The sequence below is a fragment of the Bufo gargarizans genome, chromosome 4 (genome assembly GCF_014858855.1).
Source record: "Bufo gargarizans isolate SCDJY-AF-19 chromosome 4, ASM1485885v1, whole genome shotgun sequence".
NCBI classification, from domain to species: Eukaryota; Metazoa; Chordata; class Amphibia; order Anura; family Bufonidae; genus Bufo; species Bufo gargarizans.
In genome coordinates, this window is record NC_058083.1 from 50,220,717 (window position 1) to 50,247,698 (window position 26,982).

Sequence of the window (26,982 nt, forward strand, 5' to 3'; positions counted from 1 at the left end):
AAGCAGCTCACGCTTTCGGGCCCCTAAAAAGCCAGGGCAGTATAAATACCCCACATGTGACCCCACTTTGGAAAGAAGACACCCCAAGGTATTCAATGAGGGGCCTGGCGAGTTCCTAGACATTTTTTTTTTTTTTGCATAAGTTAGCGGATATTGATTTTTTTTGTTTTTTTCTCACAAAGTCTCACTTTCCGCTAACTTAGGACAAAAATTTCAATCTTTCATGGACTCGCCATGCCCCTCACGGAATACCTTGGGGTGTCTTCTTTCTGAAATGGGGTCACATGTGGGGTATTTATACTGCCCTGGCTTTTTAGGGGCCCTAAAGCGTTAGAAGAAGTCTGGAATATAAATGTCTAAAAATGTTTACGCATTTGGATTCCGTGAGGGGTATGGTGAGTTCATGTGAGATTTTATTTTTTGACACAAGTTAGTGGAATATGAGACTTAGTAAGAAAAAACAAAAACAAAAACAAACAAAAAATTTCCGCTAACTTGTGCCAAAAAAATGTCTGAATGGAGCCTTACAGGGGGGGTGATCAATGACAGCGGGGTGATCAATGACAGCGGGGTGATCAATGACAGGGGGGTGATCAATGACAGGGGGGTGATCACCCATATAGACTCCTGGATCACCCCCCTGTCATTGATCACCCCCCTGGTAAGGCTCCATTCAGACGTCCGTATAATTTTTACGGATCCATGGATCGGATCCGCAAAACACATGCGGACGTCTGAATGGAGCCTTACAGGGGGGTGATCAATGACAGGGGGGTGATCAATGACAGGGGGGTGATCACCCATATAGACTCCCGGATCACCCCTCTGTCATTGATCACCCCCCTGTAAGGCTCCATTCAGACGTCCGTATGATTTTTACGGATACATGGATCGGATCCGCAAAACACATGCGGACGTCTGAATGGAGCCTTACAGGGGGGTTATCAATGACAGGGGGTGATCAGGGTGATCACTCCCCTGTCACTGATCACCCCCCCTGTAAGGGTCCATTCAGACGTCCGTATGATTTTTACGGATCCATGGATACATGGATCGGATCTGCAAAACACATGCGGACGTCTGAATGGAGCCTTACAGGGGGGTTATCAATGACAGGGGGTGATCAGGGTGATCACCCCCCTGTCACTGATCACCCCCCCTGTAAGGCTCCATTCAGACGTCCGTATGATTTTTACGGATCCATGGATACATGGATCGGATCCGCAAAACACATGCGGACGTCTGAATGGAGCCTTACAGGGGGGTGATCAATGACAGGGGGGTGATCAGGGAGTGTATATGGGTGATCACCCGCCTGTCATTGTTAACCCCCCTGTAAGGCTCCATTCAGACGTCCGCCTGTGTTTTGCGGATCCGATCCATGTATCCATGGATCCGTAAAAATCATGCGGACGTCTGAATGGAGCCTTACAGGGGGGTGATCAATGACAGGGGGTGATCAGGGAGTGTATATGGGTGATCACCCGCCTGTCATTGATCACCCCCCCTGTAAGGCTCCATTCAGACGTCCGCATGTGTTTTGCGGATCCGATCCATGGATCCGTAAAAATCATGCGGACGTCTGAATGGAGCCTTACAGGGGGGTGATCAATGACAGGGGGGTGATCAATGACAGGGGGTGATCAGGGAGTGTATATGGGTGATCACCCGCCTGTCATTGATCACCCCCCTGTAAGGCTCCATTCAGACGTCCGCATGTGTTTTGCGGATCCGATCCATGTATCCATGGATCCGTAAAAATCATGCGGACGTCTGAATGGAGCCTTACAGGGGGGTGATCAATGACAGGGGGGTGATCAATGACAGGGGGTGATCAGGGAGTGTATATGGGGTGATCACCCGCCTGTCATTGATCACCCCCCTGTAAGGCTCCATTCAGACGTCCGCATGTGTTTTGCGGATCCGATCCATGTATCCATGGATCCGTAAAAATCATACGGACGTCTGAATGGAGCCTTACAGGGGGTGATCAATGACAGGGGGTGATCAATGACAGGGGGTGATCAGGGAGTGTATATGGGTGATCACCCGCCTGTCATTGATCACCCCCCTGTAAGGCTCCATTCAGACGTCCGCATGTGTTTTGCGGATCCGATCCATGTATCCGTGGATCCGTAAAAATCATACGGACGTCTGAACGGAGCCTGACAGGGGGGTGATCAATGACAGGGGGGTGATCAATGACAGGGGGGTGATCAGGGAGTTTATATGGGGTGATCATTGGTGATCAGGGGTTCATAAAGGGTTAATAAGTGACGGGGGGGTGTAGTGTAGTGTTTGGTGCGACTTTACTGACCTACCTGTGTCCTCTGGTGGTTGATCCTAACAAAAGGGACCACCAGAGGACCAGGTAGGAGGTATATTAGACGCTGTTATCAAAACAGCGTCTAATATACCTGTTAGGGGTTAAAAAATTCGGATCTCCAGCCTGCCAGCGAGCGATCGCCGCTGGCAGGCTGGAGATCCACTCGCTTACCTTCCGTTCCTGTGAGCGCGCGCGCCTGTGTGCGCGCGTTCACAGGAAATCCCGGCCCTTGCGAGATGACGCGTAAATGCGTCGTCGTGCGCAGGGCTGCCGCCTCCGGACCGCACATCTGCGTTAGGCGGTCCGGAGGCGGTTAAAGAACCATCTTTTTTCTTAACAAAGAAAAATCCAGCGGCAACAGGTGACTTCGAGGGTCGTATGTGTCCTTTTCTCAGACTCTCAGAGATATAAGCACGCATAGCGATCCTCTCAGGTTGGGAAAGATTGTATAAACAAGATTTAGGCAGCTTGGCGTCTGGGATGAGATTAATAGGGCAATTGTATTCCCTGTGCGGGGGCAAATCCTGAACTCCACTCTCAGAGAAGACATCCGAAAATTCAGAGAGAAAGATGGTACAGTCTTAGTAGCAACCTCAGAAACAGATGTCGTGAGGCAATTCTCTCTGCAAAAGTCACTCCAACCATTTATTTGCCTCGCTTGCCAATCAATGGAGGGATTATGTTTAGTGAGCCAGGATAGCCCCAACACTAGAGGAGTAGGCAAACCGCTAAGGATGAAACATGACACATCCTCAACATGAGCATCACTCACAATTAAACGGATATTGTGAACTATGCCCTTTAATGATTTCTGAGAAAGTGGAGCGGAATCAATAGCAAAAACAGGAATATCCTTTCCCAAAGTGCACACCTGGAAACCATGAGTTATTGCAAATTGACTATCAATGAGATTGACCGCTGCTCCACTATCCACAAAAATCTCACAAAAAATGCTCTTGCTCTCTAGCGCCACCCTAGCAGGCAGGACAAAACGGGAACTACAAGCAAACGGAAAACCTTCAATTTCCGCCTCAACCCTGCCAATAGTAACAGACGGAACAGTTTTAAAAGATTTTTTCCTCTTTGTTTCTTTATTACTCCCAGAGAACTGCCTGAATCTCCTAGAGGGACAAACATTTGCCAAATGATTTATACCTCCACAACAAAAACAAACCCTCCCATGCGGGCTGAATCTTCTATTGTCAGAAGCAATGAACCCCAGCTGCATGGGCTCCTGCTCAGAAGGGGCTGACAGCGACTGAGACCCCTGCGCACAGAATGGGACCGCTGCACTGTCCTGGGACTGAGTATGACAGAAAGGAGAGATCTCTCCTCTCTCTCTAAGACGCCTGTCAATACGAACGGCCTGAGACATAGCAGAGTCCAAGGAAATAGGCCTTTCATGAAAGGCAAATGCATCTTTCAATCCCTCTGAAAGACCATGGCAAAATTAACTTCGGAGTGCAGCATCATTCCAACCAGTATCAGCTGCCCATCTCAGAAATTCTGAGCAGTATATCTCTGCGGATTGTTTACCCTGGCATAATAGACGTAGTCTAGACTCAGCCAGAGCAATACGATCCGGATCATCATATATCTGACCCAGGGCTAAAAAGAATTCATCCACTGAACGGAGGGGTCGTGCCCCCTCCGGCAGCGAAAAGGCCCAGGACTGAGCATTACCCCTGAGCAGCGATATAATGATCCCCACCCTCCGTTCCACATCACCAGAGGAATGGGGAAGAAGGCGAAAATGGAGTTTGCAAGCCTCTCTAAAACGCACAAAATTCTCACTACCCCCGGAAAACGTATCCGGGAGCGAGATCTTAGGCTCAGAACAAACTCCATGAACGCCAGCTGAACCGGTCACTTGAAGCTGAGAAAAAGTCCTGCGGAGATCAGCTACCTCCAATGAAAGACCCTGAAGGCGTTCAGCCAAAAGTGAAACCGGATCCATGCTTGAGACGGTTTTGGCGGCTTATAATGTCACGGACGGTGTACAGGAAACAAGACAAAGCAACATGCATATATGACTTACTGGATCCAAAGCTAAGGAACCAAAAGGGAGACCCCTGCACAAGACCTAGCACTTTCCCTGGCTGCTCAGCCTATGCAAAGATCCCAAAGGTGGATGGTTGCATATCCACGTACCTCGACTATATAACCCCTGAACACCCTACAATAGTGAGGGGACACGACCACCGGCTCCCTACACCAGACACAGAGGGAGTCAGGGTCACCTGGGATCCAGCAAACAGAAAATAACAGATAAATGTACAGCACTTAACTTTGTAGCAGACTGGGAAACAGGATCAGCATGCACACACACTCCAGGAAGAAGTATAAGCCGCCCAGTAATGCATTATGGGGCGGAATTTAAAGGGATGCAATCAGTCCAACTACATGACAGCTGAGAGAGGCTAACGAGATGAGGAACTGAACACCACAACAAAGAAAACTCAAGGAGGAGGTTCTGAAAGGCTTCTGTCAGAGCTTCTCAGCTGTCTGGTTGTGACAACATCAGGGTCAAGCTGTCACCAAGTGCATTTAACTCTCAATAGTGTGGTTATTTTTTGGCTATATCCTACATATGGGGCCAGCTGTCACCAAGTGCATTTAACCATCAATAGTGTGGTTATTTTTTGGCTATATCCTACATATGGGGCAAGCTGTCACCAAGTGCATTTAACCATCAATAGTGTGGTTATTTTTTGGCTATATCCTACATCAGGGTCAAGCTGTCACCAAGTGCATTTAACCATCAATAGTGTGGTTATTTTTTGGCTATATCCCACATCAGGGGCAAGCTGTCACCAAGTGCATTCAACCATCAATAGTGTGGTTATTTTTTGGCTATATCCTACATCAGGGGCTTGGCTGTGTTTGCTATTTTATTGAGGGGTGAAATACGATTGCCAAAATAGCAGTACCCTAAATCTGGTGTTTCAGCTGTGGCCAGCCAATTGTAATACTGTCTGCTGTCTGGCAAAGGATATATTTTTGTTCAGGGTTGAAATACAATTCCCAACTTAGCAATTTTCTAAATTAGTGGTTTCTGCTGTATCAGGGCTACTTTAAATCTATTCATTAAAAGGTATATAAGATTCAAGGTGCAGATAGGGTCATTCTCAATAACTTCACACACACGCTACTGTGCAATTCCAAGTCAAATTCTGTCCGTAAACGTATACCTGTCATCCAGCGCCTAAATACTAGGCCTCAAATTTATATTCAGCTAAATCTGTTGTTACTGCTGTGCCTTTATTAGTGTAATACGGTACCTAAATAGATAGCCAGATAGTGTTAGGTGTCTGTAAAAAAAGGCCTGAATTTGAATTCAATACATTGGGCCAAATAATATTTTTGTTATTGTGGTGAACGGTGACAATGAGGAAAACATCTAGTAAGGGACGCGGACGCGGACGCGGACATAATCGTGGTGGTGTTAGTGGACCCTCTGGTGCTGGGAGAGGACGTGGCCGTTCTGCCACAGCCACACGTCCTAGTGTACCAACTACCTCAGGTCCCACTAGCCGCCATAATTTACAGCGATATTTGGTGGGGCCCAATGCCGTTCTAAGGATGGTAAGGCCTGAGCAGGTACAGGCATTAGTCAATTGGGTGGCCGACAGTGGATCCAGCACGTTCACATTATCTCCTACCCAGTCTTTTGCAGAAAGCGCACAGATGGCGCCTGAAAACCAAGCCCATCAGTCTGTCACATCACCCCCATGCATACCAGGGAAACTGTCTGAGCCTCAAGTTATGCAGCAGTCTCTTATGCTGTTTGAAGACTCTGCTGGCAGGGTTTCCCAAGGGCATCCTCCTAGCCCTTCCCTAGCGGTGGAAGACATAGAATGCACTGACGCACAACCACTTATGTTTCCTGATAATGAGGACATGGTAATACCACCTCAGCACGTCTCTGATGATGACGAAACACAGGTGCCAACTGCTGCGTCTTTCTACAGTGTGCAGACTGAACAGGAGGTCAGGGATCAAGACTGGGTGGAAGACGATGCAGGGGACGATGAGGTCCTAGACCCCACATGGAATGAAGGTTGTGCCACTGACTTTCACAGTTCGGAGGAAGAGGCAGTGGTGAGACCGAGCCAACAGCGTAGCAAAAGAGGGAGCAGTGGGCAAAAGCAGAACACCCGCCGCCAAGAGACTCCGCCTGCTACTGACCGCCGCCATCTGGGACCGAGCACCCCAAAGGCAGCTTCAAGGAGTTCCCTGGCATGGCACTTCTTCAAACAATGTGCTGATGACAAGACCCGAGTGGTTTGCACGCTGTGCCATCAGAGCCTGAAGCAAGGCATTAACGTTCTGAACCTTAGCACAACCTGCATGACCAGGCACCTGCATGCAAAGCATGAACTGCAGTGGAGTAAACACCTTAAAAACAAGGAAGTCACACAGGCTCCCCCTGCTATCACTTCGGCCTCTTCTGCTGCTGCTGCGGCCTCGGCCTCTTCCTCTGCCTCTGGAGGAACGTTGGCACCTGCCGCCCAGCAAACATGGGATGTACCACCAACACCACCACCTGCATCACCAAGCATCTCAACCATGTCACACGCAAGCGTTCAGCTCTCCATCTCACAAACATTTGAGAGAAAGCGTAAATTCCCACCTAGCCACCCTCGATTCCTGGCCCTGAATGCCAGCATTTCTAAACTACTGGCCTATGAAATGCTGTCATTTAGGCTGGTGGACACAGACAGCTTCAAACAGCTCATGTCGCTTGCTGTCCCACAGTATGTTGTTCCCAGCCGGCACTACTTCTCCAAGAGAGCCATGCCTTCCCTGCACAACCAAGTATCCGATAAAATCAAGTGTGCACTGCGCAACGCCATCTGTGGCAAGGTCCACCTAACCACAGATACGTGGACCAGTAAGCATGGCCAGGGACGCTATATCTCCCTAACTGCGCATTGGGTAAAATTAGTGGCTGCTGGGCCCCAGGCGGAGATCTGTTTAGCGCACGTCCTTCCGCCTCCAATGATCGCAGGGCAACATTCTTTGCCTCCTGTTGCCACCTCCTCCTACTCAGCTTCCTCCTCCTCTTCTTCCACCTGCTCATCCAGTCAGCCACACACCTTCACCACCAACTTCAGCACAGCCCGGGGTAAACGTCAGCAAGCCATTCTGAAACTCATATGTTTGGGGGACAGGCCCCACACCGCGCAGGAGTTGTGGCGGGGTATAGAACAACAGACCGACGAGTGGTTCCTGCTGGTGAGCCTCAAGCCCGGCCTGGTGGCGTGCGATAATGGGCGAAATCTCGTTGCAGCTCTGGGAATAGGCGGTTTGACGCACATCCCTTGCCTGGCGCATGTGCTGAATTTGGTGGTGCAGAAGTTCATTCACAACTACCCCGACTTGTCAGAGCTGCTGCATAAAGTGCGGGCCGTCTGTTCGCGCTTCCGGCGTTCACATCCTGCCGCTGCTCGCCTGTCTGCGCTAAAGCGTAACTTCGGCCTTCCCGCTCACCGCCTCATATGCGACGTGCCCACCAGGTGGAACTCCACCTTGCACGTGCTGGACAGACTGTGTGAGCAGCAGCAGGCCATAGTGGAGTTTCAGCTGCAGCACGCACGGGTCAGTCGAACTGCGGAACAGCACCACTTCACCACCAATGACTGGGCCTCCATGCAAGACCTGTGTGCCCTGTTGCGCTGTTTCGAGTACTCCACCAACATGGCCAGTGGCGATGACGACGTTATCAGCGTTACAATACCACTTCTATGTCTCCTTGAGAAAACACTTAGGGCGATGATGGAAGAGGAGGTGGCCCAGGAGGAGGAGGAGGAGAAAGAGGGGTCATTTTTAGCACTTTCAGGCCAGTCTCTTAGAAGTGACTCAGAGGGAGGTTTTTTGCAACAGCAGAGGCCAGGTACAAATGTGGCCAGCCAGGGCCCACTACTGGAGGACGAGGAGGACGAGGAGGTGGAGGAGGATGAGGATGAAGCACGGTCACAGCGGGGTGGCACCCAACGCAGCTCGGGCCCATCACTGGTGCGTGGCTGGGGGGAAACGCAGGACGATGACGATACGCCTCCCACAGAGGACAGCTTGTCCTTACCTCTGGGCAGCCTGGCACACATGAGCGACTACATGCTGCAGTGCCTGCGCTGAGTTGCCCACATTTTAACGTGTGCGGACTACTGAGTTGCCACCCTGCTGGATCCACGGTACAAAGACAATGTGCCCACCTTACTTTCTGCACTGGAGCGTGATAGGAAGATGCGCGAGTACAAGCGCACGTTGGTAGACGCGCTACTGAGAGCATTCCCAAATGTCACAGGGGAACAAGTGGAAGCCCAAGGCCAAGGCAGAGGAGGAGCAAGAGGTCGCCAAGGCAGCTGTGTCATGGCCAGCTCCTCTGAGGGCAGGGTTAGCATGGCAGAGATGCGGAAAAGTTTTGTCAACACGCCACAGCTAACTGCACCACCACCTGATACGCAACGTGTTAGCAGGAGGCAACATTTCACTAACATGGTAGAACAGTACGTGTGCACACCCCTCCATGTACTGACTGATGGTTCGGCCCCATTCAACTTCTGGATCTCTAAATTGTCCACGTGGCCAGAGCTAGCCTTTTATGCCTTGGAGATGCTGGCCTGCCCGGCGGCCAGCGTTTTGTCTGAACGTGTATTCAGCACGGCAGGGGGCGTCATTACAAACAAACGCAGCCGCCTGTCTACAGCCAATGTGGACAAGCTGACGTTCATAAAAATGAACCAGGCATGGATCCCACAGGACCTGTCCATCCCTTGTGCAGATTAGACATTAACTACCTCCCCTTAACCATATATTATTGTACTCCAGGGCACTTCCTCATTCAATCCTATTTTTATTTTCATTTTACCATTATATTGCAGGGCAACCCAAAGATGAATGAACCTCTCCTCTGCCTGGGTGCCGGGGCCTAAATATCTGACAATGGACTGTTCCAGTGTTGGGTGACGTGAAGCCTGATTCTCTGCTATGACTAGGGATGAGCGAACTCGAACTGTATAGTTCGGGTTCGTACCGAATTTTGGGGTGTCCGTGACACGGACCCGAACCCGGACATTTTCGTAAAAGTCCGGGTTCGGGTTCGGTGTTCGTCGCTTTCTTCGCGCTTTTGTGACGCTTTCTTGGCGCTTTTTGAAAGGCTGCAAAGCAGCCAATCAACAAGCGTCATACTACTTGCCCCAAGAGGCCATCACAGCCATGCCTACTATTGGCATGGCTGTGATTGGCCAGAGCACCATGTGACCCAGCCTCTATTTAAGCTGGAGTCACATAGCGCCGCCCGTCACTCTGCTCTGATTAGCGTAGGGAGAGGTTGCGGCTGCGACAGTAGGGCGAGATTAGGCAGATTAACTCCTCCAAAGGACTTGATTAACTGATCGATCTGCAGCTGTGGATCATTGAGCTGCTGATCCTCAATTGCTCACTGTTTTTAGGCTGCACAGACCGTTTGTCAGTCACATTTTTCTGGGGTGATCGGCGGCCATTTTGTGTCTTGTGGTGCGCCAGCACAAGCTGCGACCAAGTGCATTTAACCCTCAATGGTGTGGTTGTTTTTTGGCTAAAGCCTACATCAGGGTGAAGCTGTCACACCAAGTGCATTTAACCAGCAATAGTCTGTTCATTTTTTGGCCATATACTAAATCAGGGGCAAGCTGCGCCTGTCACCAAGTGCATTTAACCCTCAATGGTGTGGTTGTTTTTTGGCTAAAGCCTACATCAGGGTGAAGCTGTCACACCAAGTGCATTTTACCAGCAATAGTCTGTTTATTTTTTGGCCATATCCCAGTCTAATTCTGTCACTAAATCCATACCGGTCACCCAGCGCCTAAATACTAGGCCTCAAATTTATATCCCGCTAAATCTGTCCTTAGTGCTGTAGCTGGGCGAGTTATTTAGTGTCCGTTCAAGCACATTTCTTGTTCTGGGTTGAAATACAATTCCCAATTTAGCAATTTCATAATTTAGTGGTTTCTGCTATATCAGAGCTATTTGAAATCTATCCCTAAAAGGGTATATAATATTCAAGGTGCACATTGGGTCATTCAGAATAACTTCACACACACCCGCTACTGTGTATTTCCAAGTCTAATTCTGTCACTAAACCCATACCTGTCACCCAGCGCCTAAATACTAGGCCTCAAATTTATATCCAGCTAAATCTGTCCTTAGTGCTGTAGCTGGGCGAGTTATTTAGTGTCCGTTCAAGCACATTTCTTGTTCTGGGTTGAAATACAATTCCCAATTTAGCAATTTCATAATTTAGTGGTTTCTGCTATATCAGAGCTATTTGAAATCTATCCCTAAAAGGGTATATAATATTCAAGGTGCACATTGGGTCATTCAGAATAACTTCACACACACCCGCTACTGTGTATTTCCAAGTCTAATTCTGTCACTAAACCCATACCTGTCACGCAGAGCCTAAATACTAGGCCTCAAATTTATATCCAGCTAAATCTGTCCCTAGTGCTGTAGCTGGGCGAGTTATTTAGTGTCCGTTCAAGCACATTTCTTGTTCTGGGTTGAAATACAATTCCCAATTTAGTAATTTCATAATTTAGTGGTTTCTGCTATATCAGAGCTATTTGAAATCTATCCCTAAAAGGGTATATAATATTCAAGGTGCACATTGGGTCATTCAGAATAACTTCACACACACCCGCTACTGTGTATTTCCAAGTCTAATTCTGTCACTAAACCCATACCTGTCACCCAGCGCCTAAATACTAGGCCTCAAATTTATATCCAGCTAAATCTGTCCCTAGTGCTGTAGCTGGGCGAGTTATTTAGTGTCCGTTCAAGCACATTTCTTGTTCTGGGTTGAAATACAATTCCCAATTTAGCAATTTCATAATTTAGTGGTTTCTGCTATATCAGAGCTATTTGAAATCTATCCCTAAAAGGGTATATAATATTCAAGGTGCACATTGGGTCATTCAGAATAACTTCACACACACCCGCTACTGTGTATTTCCAAGTCTAATTCTGTCACTAAACCCATACCTGTCACCCAGCGCCTAAATACTAGGCCTCAAATTTATATCCAGCTAAATCTGTCCCTAGTGCTGTAGCTGGGCGAGTTATTTAGTGTCCGTTCAAGCACATTTCTTGTTCTGGGTTGAAATACAATTCCCAATTTAGCAATTTCATAATTTAGTGGTTTCTGCTATATCAGAGCTATTTGAAATCTATCCCTAAAAGGGTATATAATATTCAAGGTGCACATTGGGTCATTCAGAATAACTTCACACACACCCGCTACTGTGTATTTCCAAGTCTAATTCTGTCACTAAACCCATACCTGTCACCCAGCGCCTAAATACTAGGCCTCAAATTTATATCCAGCTAAATCTGTCCTTAGTGCTGTAGCTGGGCGAGTTATTTAGTGTCCGTTCAAGCACATTTCTTGTTCTGGGTTGAAATACAATTCCCAATTTAGCAATTTCATAATTTAGTGGTTTCTGCTATATCAGAGCTATTTGAAATCTATCCCTAAAAGGGTATATAATATTCAAGGTGCACATTGGGTCATTCAGAATAACTTCACACACACCCGCTACTGTGTATTTCCAAGTCTAATTCTGTCACTAAACCCATACCTGTCACGCAGCGCCTAAATACTAGGCCTCAAATTTATATCCAGCTAAATCTGTCCCTAGTGCTGTAGCTGGGCGAGTTATTTAGTGTCCGTTCAAGCACATTTCTTGTTCTGGGTTGAAATACAATTCCCAATTTAGCAATTTCATAATTTAGTGGTTTCTGCTATATCAGAGCTATTTGAAATCTATCCCTAAAAGGGTATATAATATTCAAGGTGCACATTGGGTCATTCAGAATAACTTCACACACACCCGCTACTGTGTATTTCCAAGTCTAATTCTGTCACTAAACCCATACCTGTCACCCAGCGCCTAAATACTAGGCCTCAAATTTATATCTAGCTAAATCTGTCCTTAGTGCTGTAGCTGGGCGAGTTATTTAGTGTCCGTTCAAGCACATTTCTTGTTCTGGGTTGAAATACAATTCCCAATTTAGCAATTTCATAATTTAGTGGTTTCTGCTATATTAGAGCTATTTGAAATCTATCCCTAAAAGGGTATATAATATTCAAGGTGCACATTGGGTCATTCAGAATAACTTCACACACACCCGCTACTGTGTATTTCCAAGTCTAATTCTGTCACTAAACCCATACCTGTCACCCAGCGCCTAAATACTAGGCCTCAAATTTATATCCCGCTGAATTTGAATACAATACATTGGGCCAAATAATATATTTGTTGTTGTGGTGAACCATAACAATGAGAAAAACATCTAGTAAGGGACGCGGACGTGGACATGGTCGTGGTGGTGTTAGTGGACCCTCTGGTGATGGGAGAGGACGTGGCCGTTCTGCCACATCCACACGTCCTAGTGTACCAACTACCTCAGGTCCCAGTAGCCGCCAGAATTTACAGCGATATATGGTGGGGCCCAATGCCGTTCTAAGGATGGTAAGGCCTGAGCAGGTACAGGCATTAGTCAATTGGGTGGCCGACAGTGGATCCAGCACGTTCACATTATCTCCCACCCAGTCTTCTGCAGAAAGCGCACAGATGGCGCCTGAAAACCAACCCCATCAGTCTGTCACATCACCCCCATGCATACCAGGGAAACTGTCTCAGCCTCAAGTTATGCAGCAGTCTCTTATGCTGTTTGAAGACTCCGCTGGCAGGGTTTCCCAAGGGCATCCACCTAGCCCTTCCCCAGCGGTGAAAGACATAGAATGCACTGACGCACAACCACTTATGTTTCCTGATGATGAGGACATGGGAATACCACCTCAGCATGTCTCTGATGATGACGAAACACAGGTGCCAACTGCTGCGTCTTTCTGCAGTGTGCAGACTGAACAGGAGGTCAGGGATCAAGACTGGGTGGAAGACGATGCAGGGGACGATGAGGTCCTAGACCCCACATGGAATGAAGGTCGTGCCACTGACTTTCACAGTTCGGAGGAAGAGGCAGTGGTGAGACCGAGCCAACAGCGTAGCAAAAGAGGGAGCAGTGGGCAAAAGCAGAACACCCGCCGCCAAGAGACTCCGCCTGCTACTGACCGCCGCCATCTGGGACCGAGCACCCCAAAGGCAGCTTCAAGGAGTTCCCTGGCATGGCACTTCTTCAAACAATGTGCTGACGACAAGACCCGAGTGGTTTGCACGCTGTGCCATCAGAGCCTGAAGCGAGGCATTAACGTTCTGAACCTGAGCACAACCTGCATGACCAGGCACCTGCATGCAAAGCATGAACTGCAGTGGAGTAAACACCTTAAAACCAAGGAAGTCACTCAGGCTCCCCCTGCTACCTCTTCTGCTGCTGCCGCCTCGGCCTATTCTGCTGCTGCCGCCTCGGCCTCTTCCTCCGCCTCTGGAGGAACGTTGGCACCTGCCGCCCAGCAAACAGGGGATGTACCACCAACACCACCACCACCACCTCCGTCACCAAGCGTCTCAACCATGTCACACGCCAGCGTTCAGCTCTCCATCTCACAAACATTTGATAGAAAGCGTAAATTCCCACCTAGCCACCCTCGATCCCTGGCCCTGAATGCCAGCATTTCTAAACTACTGGCCTATGAAATGCTGTCATTTAGGCTGGTGGACACAGACAGCTTCAAACAGCTCATGTCGCTTGCTGTCCCACAGTATGTTGTTCCCAGCCGGCACTACTTCTCCAAGAGAGCCGTGCCTTCCCTGCACAACCAAGTATCCGATAAAATCAAGTGTGCACTGCGCAACGCCATCTGTGGCAAGGTCCACCTAACCACAGATACGTGGACCAGTAAGCACGGCCAGGGACGCTATATCTCCCTAACTGCACACTGGGTAAATGTAGTGGCAGCTGGGCCCCAGGCGGAGAGCTGTTTGGCGCACGTCCTTCCGCCGCCAAGGATCGCAGGGCAACATTCTTTGCCTCCTGTTGCCACCTCCTCCTTCTCGGCTTCCTCCTCCTCTTCTTCCACCTGCTCATCCAGTCAGCCACACACCTTCACCACCAACTTCAGCACAGCCCGGGGTAAACGTCAGCAGGCCATTCTGAAACTCATATGTTTGGGGGACAGGCCCCACACCGCACAGGAGTTGTGGCGGGGTATAGAACAACAGACCGACGAGTGGTTGCTGCCGGTGAGCCTCAAGCCCGGCCTGGTGGTGTGTGATAATGGGCGAAATCTCGTTGCAGCTCTGGGACTAGCCAATTTGACGCACATCCCTTGCTTGGCGCATGTGCTGAATTTGGTGGTGCAGAAGTTCATTCACAACTACCCCGACATGTCAGAGCTGCTGCATAAAGTGCGGGCCGTCTGTTCGCGCTTCCGGCGTTCACATCCTGCTGCTGCTCGCCTGTCTGCGCTACAGCGTAACTTCGGCCTTCCCGCTCACCGCCTCATATGCGACGTGCCCACCAGGTGGAACTCCACCTTGCACATGCTGGACAGACTGTGCGAGCAGCAGCAGGCCATAGTGGAGTTTCAGCTGCAGCACGCACGGGTCAGTCGCACTACAGAACAGCACCACTTCACCACCAATGACTGGGCCTCCATGCGAGACCTGTGTGCCCTGTTGCGCTGTTTCGAGTACTCCACCAACATGGCCAGTGGCGATGACACCGTTATCAGCGTTACAATACCACTTCTATGTCTCCTTGAGAAAACACTTAGGGCGATGATGGAAGAGGAGGTGGCCCAGGAGGAGGAGGAGGAGGAGGAGGAAGAGGGGTCATTTTTAGCACTTTCAGGCCAGTCTCTTCGAAGTGACTCAGAGGGAGGTTTTTGGCAACAGCAGAGGCCAGGTACAAATGTGGCCAGCCAGGGCCCACTACTGGAGGACGAGGAGGACGAGGATGAGGAGGAGGTGGAGGAGGATGAGGATGAAGCATGGTCACAGCGGGGTGGCACCCAACGCAGCTCGGGTCCATCACTGGTGCGTGGCTGGGGGGAAAGGCAGGACGATGACGATACGCCTCCCACAGAGGACAGCTTGTCCTTATCCCTGGGCAGCCTGGCACACATGAGCGACTACATGCTGCAGTGCCTGCGCAACGACAGCAGAGTTGCCCACATTTTAACCTGTGCGGACTACTGGGTTGCCACCCTGCTGGATCCACGCTACAAAGACAATGTGCCCACCTTACTTCCTGCACTGGAGCGTGATAGGAAGATGCGCGAGTACAAGCGCACGTTGGTAGACGCGCTACTGAGAGCATTCCCAAATGTCACAGGGGAACAAGTGGAAGCCCAAGGCCAAGGCAGAGGAGGAGCAAGAGGTCGCCAAGGCAGCTGTGTCACTGGCCAGCTCCTCTGAGGGCAGGGTTAGCATGGCAGAGATGTGGAAAACTTTTGTCAACACGCCACAGCTAACTGCACCACCACCTGATACGCAACGTGTTAGCAGGAGGCAACATTTCACTAACATGGTGGAACAGTACGTGTGCACACCCCTCCACGTACTGACTGATGGTTCGGCCCCATTCAACTTCTGGGTCTCTAAATTGTCCACGTGGCCAGAGCTAGCCTTTTATGCCTTGGAGGTGCTGACCTGCCCGGCAGCCAGCGTTTTGTCTGAACGTGTATTCAGCACGGCAGGGGGCGTCATTACAGACAAACGCAGCCGCCTGTCTACAGCCAATGTGGACAAGCTGACGTTCATAAAAATGAACCAGGCATGGATCCCACAGGACCTGTCCGTCCCTTGTCCAGATTAGACATTAACTACCTCCCCATAACCATATATTATTGGACTCCAGGGCACTTCCTCATTCAATCCTATTTTTATTTTCATTTTACCATTATATTGCGAGGCTACCCAAAGTTGAATGAACCTCTCCTCTGCCTGTGTGCTAGGCCTAAATATATGCCAATGGACTGTTGCAGTGGTGGCTGACATGAAGCCTGATTCTCTGCTATGACATGCAGACTAATTCTCTGCTGACATGAAGCCAGATTGTCTGTTACGGGACCTCTCTCCTCTGCCTGGGTGCTGGGCCTAAATTTATGACAATGGACTGTTGCAGTGGTGGCTGACGTGAAGCCTGATTCTCTGCTATGACATGCAGACTGATTCTCTGCTGACATGAAGCCAGATTGTCTGTTACGGGACCTCTCTGCTCTGCCTGTGTGCTAGGCCTAAATATATGCCAATGGACTGTTGCAGTGGTGGCTGACGTGAAGCCTCATTCTCTGCTATGACATGCAGACTGATTCTCTGCTGACATGAAGCCAGATTGTCTGTTACGGGACCTCTCTGCTCTGCCTGTGTGCTAGGCCTAAATATATGCCAATGGACTGTTGCAGTGGTGGCTGACGTGAAGCCTCATTCTCTGCTATGACATGCAGACTGATTCTCTGCTGACATGAAGCCAGATCGTCTTTTACGGGACCTCTCTGCTCTGCCTGTGTGCTAGGCCTAAATATATGCCAATGGACTGTTGCAGTGGTGGGTGACGTGAAGCCTCATTCTCTGCTATGACATGCAGACTGATTCTCTGCTGTCATGAAGCCAGATTGTCTGTTACGGGACCTCTCTGCTCTGCCTGTGTGCTAGGCCTAAATATATGCCAATGGACTGTTGCAGTGGTGGCTGACGTGAAGCCTCATTCTCTGCTATGACATGCAGACTGATTCTCTGCTGTCATGAAGCCAGATTGTCTGTTACGGGACCTCTCTGCTCTGCCTGTGTGCTAGGCCTAAATATATGCCAATGGACTGTTGCAGTGGTGGGTGACGTGAAGCCTCATTCTCTGCTATGACATGCAGACTGATTCTCTGCTGTCATGAAGCCAGATTGTCTGTTACGGGACCTCTCTGCTCTGCCTGTGTGCTAGGCCTAAATATATGCCAATGGACTGTTGCAGTGGTGGCTGACGTGAAGCCTCATTCTCTGCTATGACATGCAGACTGATTCTCTGCTGTCATGAAGCCAGATTGTCTGTTACGGGACCTCTCTGCTCTGCCTGTGTGCTAGGCCTAAATATATGCCAATGGACTGTTGCAGTGGTGGCTGACGTGAAGCCTCATTCTCTGCTATGACATGCAGACTGATTCTCTGCTGACATGAAGACAGATTCTCTGTTACGGGACCTCCCTCCTCTGCCTGGGTGCTGGGCCTAAATATATGCCAATGGACTGTTGCAGTGGTGGCTGACATGAAGCCTGATTCTCTGCTATGACATGCAGACTAATTCTCTGCTGACATGAAGCCAGATTGTCTGTTACGGGACCTCTCTCCTCTGCCTGGGTGCTGGGCCTAAATTTATGACAATGGACTGTTGCAGTGGTGGCTGACGTGAAGCCTGATTCTCTGCTATGACATGCAGACTGATTCTCTGCTGACATGAAGCCAGATTGTCTGTTACGGGACCTCTCTGCTCTGCCTGTGTGCTAGGCCTAAATATATGCCAATGGACTGTTGCAGTGGTGGGTGACGTGAAGCCTCATTCTCTGCTATGACATGCAGACTGATTCTCTGCTGACATGAAGCCAGATCGTCTGTTACGGGACCTCTCTGCTCTGCCTGTGTGCTAGGCCTAAATATATGCCAATGGACTGTTGCAGTGGTGGGTGACGTGAAGCCTCATTCTCTGCTATGACATGCAGACTGATTCTCTGCTGACATGAAGCCAGATTGTCTGTTACGGGACCTCTCTCCTCTGCCTGGGTGCTGGGCCTAAATTTATGACAATGGACTGTTGCAGTGGTGGCTGACGTGAAGCCTGATTCTCTGCTATGACATGCAGACTGATTCTCTGCTGACATGAAGCCAGATCCTCTGTTACGGGACCTCTCTCCTCTGCCTGTGTGTGTGCTGGGCCTAAATATATGCCAATGGACTGTTGCAGTGGTGGCTGACGTGAAGCCTCATTCTCTGCTATGACATGCAGACTGATTCTCTGCTGACATGAAGCCAGATTCTCTGTTACGGGACCTCTCTCCTCTGCCTGTGTGTGTGCTGGGCCTAAATATATGCCAATGGACTGTTGCAGTGGTGGCTGACGTGAAGCCTCATTCTCTGCTATGACATGCAGACTGATTCTCTGCTGACATGAAGCCAGATTCTCTGTTACGGGACCTCTCTCCTCTGCCTGTGTGTGTGCTGGGCCTAAATATATGCCAATGGACTGTTGCAGTGGTGGCTGACGTGAAGCCTCATTCTCTGCTATGACATGCAGACTGATTCTCTGCTGACATGAAGACAGATTCTCTGTTACGGGACCTCCCTCCTCTGCCTGGGTGCTGGGCCTAAATATATGCCAATGGACTGTTGCAGTGGTGGCTGACGTGAAGCCTCATTCTCTGCTATGACATGCAGACTAATTCTCTGCTGACATGAAGACAGATTCTCTGTTACGGGACCTCTCTCCTCTGCCTGTGTGTGTGCTGGGCCTAAATATATGCCAATGGACTGTTGCAGTGGTGGCTGACGTGAAGCCTCATTCTCTGCTATGACATGCAGACTGATTCTCTGCTGACATGAAGCCAGATTCTCTGTTACGGGACCTCTCTCCTCTGCCTGTGTGTGTGCTGGGCCTAAATATATGCCAATGGACTGTTGCAGTGGTGGCTGACGTGAAGCCTCATTCTCTGCTATGACATGCAGACTGATTCTCTGCTGACACGAAGACAGATTCTCTGTTACGGGACCTCCCTCCTCTGCCTGTGTGCTGGGCATAAATATATGCCAATGGACTGTTGCAGTGGTGGCTGACGTGAAGCCTCATTCTCTGCTATGACATGCAGACTGATTCTCTGCTGACATGAAGCCAGATTCTCTGTTACTGGACCTCTCTCCTCTGCCTGTGTGTGTGCTGGGCCTAAATATATGCCAATGGACTGTTGCAGTGGTGGCTGACGTGAAGCCTCATTCTCTGCTATGACATGCAGACTGATTCTCTGCTGACATGAAGCCAGATTGTCTGTTACGGGACCTCTCTCCTCTGCCTGGGTGCTGGGTAGTGTTGAGCGCGAATATTCGAAAAGCAAATTTTTTTCGCGAATATCGCAACTTCGCGATTTCGCGAATATTTCGAATATAGTGCTATATATTCGTAAAAACGAATATTCGTTTTTTGTTTTCCCCCCCCCCCCACAAAATTACAGTACACATATAATTGATTGTTTCCCAAAGGTCCAACAGCTCAGATCTTACTCACATTGCCTAGAAAGTGATTGAGGCGCGAATCTTCGTAAGGCGATTTTATTAGCGCACATGCGAATATCGGCACGTCCCAGAACAGAGGCAAAGGGCTTTGCATTCATACATTAGTGAATTGAGTTGCGAATCTTCGTAAGGCGATTTTATTAGCGCACATGCGAATATCTACACTTGTCCCAGAACAGAGGCAAAGGGCTTTGCATTCATACATTAGTGATTGAATTGAGCTGCGAATCTTCGTAAGGCGATTTTATTAACTCAAATGCAAATATCTACACTTGTCCCCAGAACAGAGAGGCAAAGGCCTGTGCATTCATATAGTATAGCACCATATTCGCGAATACGTAGAACTTCGTAAAATTCGATTTACGAATATTCGTATTTTTTATTTTACTTTCCACCTTACAGATTACATTGATCTGTACTCTGTCAACTACTGTCATCACCCCCCACTGTATCTCGATTGATTCCCAAAAGTCTCACATTCCCTAGAAAGTGATTGAGGTGCGAATCTTCGTAAGGCGATTTTATTAGCGCACATGCGAATATCTACACTTGTCCCAGAACAGAGGCAAAGGGCATTGCATTCATACATTAGTGATTGAATTGAGTTGCGAATCTTCGTAAGGCGATTTCATTAGCGCACATGTGAATTTTGCATAGCATATGTATTATGCGATGCGAAAATTCGAATTATCGCATATGCGAAATAATAACGAATTTGAATAATCGCGAATATTTTACGAATATTCTTTCGAATATTCACAAAATTTCGCGAATTCGAATATGGGACATGCCGCTCAACACTAGTGCTGGGCCTAAATTTATGACAATGGACTGTTGCAGTGGTGGCTGACGTGAAGCCTCATTCTCTGCTATGACATGCAGACTGATTCTCTGCTGACATGAAGCCAGATTCTCTGTTACGGGACCTCTCTCCTCTGCCTGTGTGTGTGCTGGGCCTAAATATATGCCAATGGACTGTTGCAGTGGTGGCTGACGTGAAGCCTCATTCTCTGCTATGACATGCAGACTAATTCTCTGCTGACATGAAGACAGATTCTCTGTTACGGGACCTCCCTCCTCTGCCTGGGTGCTGGGCCTAAATATATGCCAATGGACTGTTGCAGTGGTGGCTGACGTGAAGCCTCATTCTCTGCTATGACATGCAGACTAATTCTCTGCTGACATGAAGACAGATTCTCTGTTACGGGACCTCTCTCCTCTGCCTGGGTGCCGGGGCCTAAATATCTGAGAATGGACTGTTCCAGTGGTGGGTGACGGGAAGCCAGATTCTCTGCTATGGAACCTCTCTCCAATTGATTTTGGTTAATTTTTATTTATTTAATTTTTATTTTAATTCATTTCCCTATCCACATTTGTTTGCAGGGGATTTACCTACATGTTGCTGCCTTTTGCAGCCCTCTAGCTCTTTCCTGGGCTGTTTTACAGCCTTTTTAGTGCCGAAAAGTTCGGGTCCCCATTGACTTCAATGGGGTTCGGGTTCGGGACGAAGTTCGGATCGGGTTCGGATCCCGAACCCGAACATTTCCGGGATGTTCGGCCGAACTTCTCGAACCCGAACATCCAGGTGTTCGCTCAACTCTAGCTATGACATGAAGACTGATTCTCTGCTGACATGAAGCAAGATTCTCTGTTACGGGACATCTCTCCTCTGCCTGGGTGCCTGGGCCTAAATATCTGACAATGGACTGTTCCAGTGTTGGGTGACGTGAAGCATGATTCTCTGCTATGACATGAAGATTGATTCTCTGCTGACATGAAGCCAGATTCTCTGTTACGGGACATCTCTCCTCTGCCTGGGTGCCTGGGCCTAAATATCTGACAATGGACTGTTCCAGTGTTGGGTGACGTGAAGCATGATTTTCTGCTATGACATGAAGATTTATTCTCTGCTGACATGAAGCCATATTCTCTGTTACGGGACCTCTCTCCTCTGCCTGGATGCCGGGGCCTAAATATCTGACAATGGACTGTTCCAGTGGTGGGTGACGTGAAGCATGATTCTCTGCTATGACATGAAGACTGATTCTCTGCTGACATGAAGCCATATTCTCTGTTACGGGACCTCTCTCCTCTGCCTGGATGCCGGGGCCTAAATATCTGACAATGGACTGTTCCAGTGGTGGGTGACGTGAAGCCTGATTCTCTGCTATGACATGAAGACTGATTCTCTGCTGACATGAAGCCAGATTCTCTGTTATTGGACCTCTCTCCTCTGCCTGGGTGCCGGGGCCTAAATATATGACAATGGACTGTTACAGTGGTGGGTGACGTGAAGCCAGATTCTCTGCTATGGGACCTCTCTTCAGTTGATATTGGTTAATTTTTATTTATTTTATTTTAATTTTTATTCATTTCCCTATCCACATTTGTTTGCAGGGGATTTACCTACATGTTTCTGCCTTTTGCAGCCCTCTAGCCCTTTTCATGTCTGCTATGACATGAAGATTGATTCTCTGCTGACATGAAGCCATATTAGCAGAGAATCAGGGTTCACGTCACCCACCACTGGAACAATCCATTGTCAGATATTTAGGCCCCGGCATCCAGGCAGAGGAGAGAGGTCCCGTAACAGAGAATATGGCTTCATGTCAGCAGAGAATCAGTCTTCATGTCATAGCAGAGAATCATGCTTCACGTCACCCACCACTGGAACAGTCCATTGTCAGATATTTAGGCCCCGGCATCCAGGCAGAGGACCTCTCTCCTCTGCCTGGATGCCGGGGCCTAAATATCTGACAATGGACTGTTCCAGTGGTGGGTGACGTGAAGCATGATTCTCTGCTATGACATGAAGACTGATTCTCTGCTGACATGAAGCCATATTCTCTGTTACGGGACCTCTCTCCTCTGCCTGGATGCCGGGGCCTAAATATCTGACAATGGACTGTTCCAGTGGTGGGTGACGTGAAGCCTGATTCTCTGCTATGACATGAAGACTTATTCTCTGCTGACATGAAGCCAGATTCTCTGTTATTGGACCTCTCTCCTCTGCCTGGGTGCCGGGGCCTAAATATATGACAATGGACTGTTACAGTGTTGGGTGACGTGAAGCCAGATTCTCTGCTATGGGACCTCTCTTCAGTTGATATTGGTTAATTTTTATTTATTTTATTTTAATTTTTATTCATTTCCCTATCCACATTTGTTTGCAGGGGATTTACCTACATGTTTCTGTCTTTTGCAGCCCTCTAGCCCTTTTCTGGGCTGTTTTACAGCTTTTTTAGTGCCGAAAAGTTCGGGTCCTCATTGACTTCAATGGGGTTCGGGTTCGGGACGAAGTTCGGGTCGAGTTCGGAACCCGAACCCGAACATTTCCGGGAAGTTCGGCCGAACTTCTCTAACCTGAACATCCAGGTGTTCGCTCAACTCTAGTTGGGACCTCAATGTTCCCCTACCTGTGCCCTCTGGCGACTCAACAATGGCCACAATGGCACCACTTTTTGAGGCATTGATGCGTCGCCAGAGGACCGGTAGGAGCCGTCAGGTAGACTACGAGGATCTCTCAAGGCTCGTTTACGAGTCCTTGATGGGATATACCAATAGAATTGATGCTTTGGAGGACCAAGTGCGACGTCTGCAGGAGGGGGCGGTGCATACGTCGCAATTGGGTCCTGTGCATCACTATTGGTATTCGTTGCTCCCCGTGATGGAACGATTTATGCCCGACCAGTTGTTTTAGGACCGAAGACAGGTGGACAGTGTCTTGTGGCAAGTTCAGCACCGCCCCACATCCTATCCCCCATCCATGCCCTATCCCCCATTCATGCCCTATCCCCCATCCATGCCCTTTCCCCCATCACAACCTCAACAACCCCCTACCCAAACTACCTACTCCCCTTTCCTACCTCCTCAGCCCCCATCCCAGCCTCCCCATTCCACCGAGCACTTTTCTCACCACTTTTCTCCTTCTCCTCCTCAATATTTTCCTGCTACCAGTTTCAACACTCCTTCTACTCTTGCTCAGTTAACTCCTTCTCCTGCCCCCTCATCCAGATTGAATACTCCCTCTGTTGTGCTTGCCACAACACACACACTTTTAATGTCTACAGGGGCACAGGAACGAGGGGGACCAACCAATGTTCAAACCTCCACCACCCAACCTTCTACTCCCACCACTCCCACCGGTCCTACTTACAGGCATTTGTAGCCTTTTTTTTTTTACGTTGTTTATTCCAAAAATGTATTTATATTATTTAAAAATATAAATTTTTTAAATAAAAATTTTAGTGTTACAAAATTTTATTTGTTTTGTATTTATTTAAACATTTTTTAAATAAAAGTGAACATCTCACATCGCTTTTGAAGTGAACTATACTTGGTTTGCTCCACCAGCGATGGGAGATTACTTTAGTGTATGTAGAAAAGGGTCTTTAAAAATGTCCAATCGCCAGTGGAGTGACACAAGTATGTGTCGCTCCTCTAGCGTTGGGCAGATTACTACACAATAAAAGGCCTGATAAAATCTACCTGTGCCAGTGTGAGCGACACAAGTATGTGTCGCTCCTCTAGCGTTGGGCAGATTACTACTACATAACAGGCCTGATAAAATCTACCTGCGCCAGTGGAGCGACACGGGCAGATTACTCTACCTGCGCCAGCGGAGCGACACAAGTATGTGTCGCTCCTCTAGTGTTGGGCAGATTACTTCACAATAACAGGCCTGATAAAATCTACATGCGCCAGTGGAGCGACACAAGTATGTGTCGCTCCTTTAGCTTTGGGAAGATTACTACTACATAACAGGCCTTATAAAATCTACCTGCGCCAGCGGAGCGACACAAGTATGTGTCGATCCTCTAGCGTTGGGAAGATTACTACTACATGACAGGCCTGATAAAATCTACCTGCACCAGCGGAGCGACACAAGTATGTGTCGCTCCTCTAGTGTTGGGCAGATTACTACTACATAACGCCTGATAAAATCTACCTGCGCCAGCGGAGCTACACAAAGATGTGTCGCTCCTCTAGCATTAGAAGATTGAAAATAAGTATCTAAAAAAACAATAATATAACATCATCAGTGTAGCAAAGCAAGAATGTGTTTCTCTTCTATCGTGGTAAAAATAATATATTTAATTAAAATTTCAAGTACTTTGAAAAACAATATTTATTGAACCGAAAATCCAATTTAAAACTAATACAAAAAACTGTATAAACCACCAAATAAACAGAAATTAACAGTTAATTCAAAATTAAAAGCAAAATGTTTATACAAATCGGTCCTGCCAGTCCACCCTTCCTGCTTCCGAGCAAAAATAATCCGCAAAACAGTCTCTCATCCGTGAAACCGCAACACTTGACCGTGGTCCAAAGCTTTCAATGCTTGGCATCTCGCTGTCCTCCGGTATCTGTTCCAAATTGAGAGGTTCCTTTTTAAGGAGGTAGTTGTATAACACAACAGCACACTTCACAACCTCGTCCACCGATTCCATGAATTGGTTTGGTAAAAATCCGCCATTTTGCGACCAAAATTCCAAATGTACATTGAACCATTCTCCGAGCCCTGGTCAAGCGGTAGTTGTACAGTACCTGGCAGTGGTTGAGGCTGAGGGAAATCAAGTTGTCTGTTATTTAGACTACGGCCCATATAAGAATTTTTAAATACCATGGAATCGTTGGTGCGTCCATAGGCCCCTACGTCGACGGCAACAAAACGATATTCTGCATCAGCGATAGCCATTAGAATTATTAAAAAATATTTCTTATAGTTGTAAAACTCTGATCCGGTTCCTTGGGGCTTGATTATTCTTATATGTTTCCCGTCTACTGCACCTATGCCCCAAATGTCCCAATATTTTTCAGCAATTTCTCTCCAATGCTGTCTAGTTGGATGTGGAATAAATTCATCATGAAGTTGATCCCACAAAACACGGCATGTCTCCTTCACAATAATGGAAACAGTCGATATACCAAGGCGAAATTGGAAATGGAGTGAGCTAAAACTTTCTCCACTTGCAAGAAACCTAAAAAAAAACAATTAAAGGTATTTAAAAAAATATATATATAATATACAAGGTATATCAATCAGATACAATTCTATAGGACCTTTTATTAATATTTATCTTACAACAAGATTTTGTTATGTAGACAATAATAATGTAAAAAAAATAATAATAAGGATTAAGGTTTCTTCTCCATGTTGACCGATATTGATCACAGTTCATTCGACATCGTTTGACCATTATATGGATTGAAACTTTAAAAGATACAGAATAATGAATATTAATGCTGATCATCACTTGTGGCCTATGCACTTTGTACAATTATCACAGGAAAATAGTAAACTTTTTTTTTTTTTTTTATAGTTTAACACTACCAAAGAGCAGCTTTAAAAAATTTTGACAGAAATTAATTTGTACTATACATAATATTTATCTACTTTACCTTATGGTCAACAACAGGCGTTCTGCTGGGGAAACACAGCGGCGGAAAGTGGTGTCTTTGAATGTGAGGTGACACCCGTTGTAAAAGATCATCAAAACTTTCTACCGTCATCCGTAAGTAGTTAAAAAAAAATCTGGATAATTCCTCAATTCGGGAAACAGAGTTTCAAAAACTCTGCTTATTATTCTTGCAGAGGTTATTGGATGTACCCAATAGCGACGCTTTCTATGCTGTCTGTCTCGAAGACGTCTTCTCCAGCGCGAAACCAGAATTAGAGCCTGAAATCCAAAACTATTATGGTCCGGCATCATCTTTGCACTCTGCAGAAGGAACTTCTGAGTGGTAAGTGACCTTCGGTTTTTGCTTAACAGATTGCATCTTTTTATCTCTGAAATTTGAATAACGGATCAGTCTTTCCGTTTACAAACGGTAGGAAACAGAACAGACGGATCCGCTATTACGATGGATCCGGCAGACGGATCCGGTGAAAAGTGTATACCGTATGCAACGGAATGACGGATCCGGCATTAATTACTCTAGACGGAACGACGGATCCGTTGCATAAAAAATATCCGGTAATGTTGACTTTGACGGATCCGGCAGGCAATTCCGGCGACGGAACTGCTTGCCGGATCACTCTGCCGCAACTGTGAAAGTACCCTAAGTAACTTAGCATTGGGACAAAATAATTGAATTGATATATTTATACATAGTTTACACAACATATGTTTTATATTTTTGTTTCTCTGCTGTAAAATGATCTCGCTATGTTACGTGATCTGCTCTGCATTTGTAGACAGGCGCCGGCGCGGAGTCTCTGTGATATGATTTATATTTTCAGCAAATACATTTCAATATATGGAAAAAAAAGTTAGTCATTAAACATTTGTAAAATCTCTGTGCGTTATCAGGATCCTCATTCCTCACAGTACAGGAGAGATGGCTGATTCTACAGAGGGGGACACTGGAGTCCAGTATCTGGGTCTACTGATCTCATCACTGATGACTCTTATACCCGGGCTGGTGATACATTCATTT